Source organism: Pteropus vampyrus, unplaced genomic scaffold (genome assembly GCF_000151845.1).
Source record: "Pteropus vampyrus isolate Shadow unplaced genomic scaffold, Pvam_2.0 Scaffold27, whole genome shotgun sequence".
NCBI classification, from domain to species: Eukaryota; Metazoa; Chordata; class Mammalia; order Chiroptera; family Pteropodidae; genus Pteropus; species Pteropus vampyrus.
In genome coordinates, this window is record NW_011888808.1 from 5,672,982 (window position 1) to 5,675,976 (window position 2,995).

Below are 2,995 nucleotides of genomic sequence, written 5' to 3' on the forward strand. Positions count from 1 at the left end.
ATTTATGTAATCAAATTAATATGAATTTTCTACTTAACCAAATTAAGTCACATAAATGGAATTTTATTTTGTTAGGAATCATCTATATCAGAGTCAATACAGTGTTGATATACTTAAAATTTTGAGTAGTTATAATGATGCTTATTCCTTTGTCTAACATTTAGCAAAAAAATTTTTCTTTGTATCTTTTTAAAAGTTTTCTATTTGAGGCCATAAAATCTTATAAGATTATTGCAATATATAATTATATCTTTAATATTAGCTTTTTTAACAATTATTTTTCTATTATTAGCACATATATTAATTTTTCTAAATAATGATGTATTAAGTCCAATAAGAACATTGTTTACCATTGATATAATGTCTTATTTATTCTTCTTTACACTATTATTTTTACTATAACATTAACTTTTAAAATCTAATTTGTCTACAGCCATGCCCCCCTGAACAAACCTGATCCCATCTGATCTCAGAAGCTAAGCAGGGTCGGGCCTGGTTAGCACTTGGATGGGAGACCACCTAGGAAGACCAGGTGCTGTAGGCATAAAAACTAAAAAATAAAGGATTGTAAGCTGACAAGGTCCTTGCAATCTGTGAGGTAAACCAAGGGCTGCTTCGCTTAAAATAAATAAATAAATAAGTAAATAAATAAGTAAATAAATAAATAAATAAATAAAATATAAAATAAAATAAAATCTCCTAATTTATTAGGCCTAAACCAATAGGCATATTTTAATAGCTCAATAAATTTCATTATTTTATCAAAATAGTTCTTTGAAATAAATGTTGTGTATATAATCATATATACCATGTGAAAAAGAATTTGTAAATTAAAAATATTTTCTATATTTCTGGAATCAGTAAAGTGAAATGTATTTTAAATATTTATATTAAATATTTATTTAACATAAATAGTTTGTCAGCACAAATTTGGGATGAAATGTTTCACTTAAAATTCACTAGTTAATAGATAAATTGACTAAACTACTCTCTGAACAGTGAAGAACTGAGATTAATCTACTACTTCATACTACCCATCCTTCCATAAAAATGATCACAAATCCAATATTGAATATGTCACTTTTTGAGAGATGTGCTTGAACATTCTCACTCATCGAACATAGATAGCAAGTGTTGAAATCAGTCAATGAGCCACTAGATGATGAAAGGAACAAATGGTAGTGAGATTTTTTTCAGAAAGATAATACAGTTTCAGTAGTATATTAATCATCAGATTTTATAAAGTCTTCAGTGGTACAATATTTTCAAAAGTGTATTCTAAATAATTATCTTTTTCAACTATTTGTGGTTGTTACGTTGAAGCAATAAAAACTAAATAAATCCAGCAAAACTTTATGGCAAAAAGCATAAATAATGTTGTTTTACATGAGTTAAAAAAATGTTTCTTGTGTCCCATTCTTGAGTCAATTAGAAAGCTATTTGTATTTGCTCTTATTTTCAAAGTAAAAATTGCTTTCTCTTTAGAAAAATTCTTGTTTATATTAAAAGTTTTTTTTCTTTTGCTAGAAAAAACACTTTTCTCCCTTCACTCATGTAAATATAGTTATACATGAAATCTTTGAATAGCTCTTTGTTTTAAAATGGTTTCCTATTTTTTAGTAGATGACTGTTATTTCACATAGATTAAATTCAGAATGTTTATTGATATTTATATTTTTCCTTATATATACTACTTGTTTAAAAAACTATTCATATATATCACATTGTAAATTATATCTAAAAAAAACTAGTTAATTTTAGTGTTGTCTGGAAAAGATATTGTCCAATTCGATGGCTCTTAATTCAGTAATTTATATTACTTCTAGCACATTACATCTAGCACCACCTGGGAAGTAAAATTTTCTGGAGGGTTGGATTTCATTTCATACTAAATGCCTGATTGATGAAATTAAGCATGTAAACATTTAAGAAGCTGAATTAAGAGGTTCATGAATAGAATAAACATTCTTTTACTGTGTCTCTTTAGATTTGTTGCAAGATGAAGCATAAAATCTAAAATAAGCATTTATAACTGCTGAACTTTTTGTCTTAAAATATAACATTGCAGGGAATCATACACGTACTTATTATCTAAATTTAGAATCAAAAGAAATCTAAAAGTTCATTTAGTTTTCCAAATCGAAGTATATTATCTTACTTTCAAAGTAACTAAGATGTATAATGATAAAGGTGCCTGCCCAAGTTGACAAAGATAGATAATGACAATTTTCTTAATACTTAGTGTTTCTAACTGTAAACCAATGCAGTTTCCCATAAAATATATCCACTAGACTCTATATAGATATTTCTTTTTACCTCAGCAGAATGTGTTGATTTGCCTAACAAAAGTTGTTTGAGAAATTATAAGATATTCTTGGTTTTAGAATTCTTTGAAAGAGGATACAAATGTTTTAAGATGGACAAAATAATTATTTCAGATTTCAAGTCTGTCGATAATGGCAAGACAAATATCTGTTGGTATTATAGAGATCTGTCCATTTCTGATAAAGGAGTGTTAAAGTCTCTATAACTGTAAATTCATCCAATTCTTCTGTAGTTGTTTTTGATTCATGTATTTGACTCATGCTCTGTTATTAAGCATATGCATATCAATGATTGTTATGTCTCCTTAAGAAACTGGCCTCTTTTATCATTTTGTAATGTCCTTCTCCATAACAGATACATTTCCTTATGCCGAAGTCTGCTGTGTGTGAAATTAATATAGCTACTTCCATTTTCTTTTGATTTGTGTTACTAGTATGTTATAATATTTTTCATCTATTTACTTTTAATCTACATGTTTCTTTATATTTAAAGTGGTTTTCTTTGTATTTATAGTTGGGCTACATATTTTGATCTACTCTCTTTCTTTTAATTGGTACATCTAGACCATTGAATTAAAAAAGGATTATTGATACAGTTGAATTGATATCTACTAAACATGTTATTGTTTTCTATTTGTTGTTCTTGTTTCTTGTTCTAATTTTTGCCAGTT

General features: G+C 26.8%; 1 non-coding gene across 1 annotated transcript; it reads left to right on the forward strand.

Annotated features, from left to right (window-relative positions):
• The first annotated feature begins 425 nt into the window (after positions 1–425).
• LOC111737523 lies at positions 426–544 on the forward strand. Its single transcript, XR_002779458.1, has one exon. It is a non-coding gene; the product is annotated as a 5S ribosomal RNA (ribosomal RNA).
• Positions 545–2,995: the final 2,451 nt, after the last annotated feature.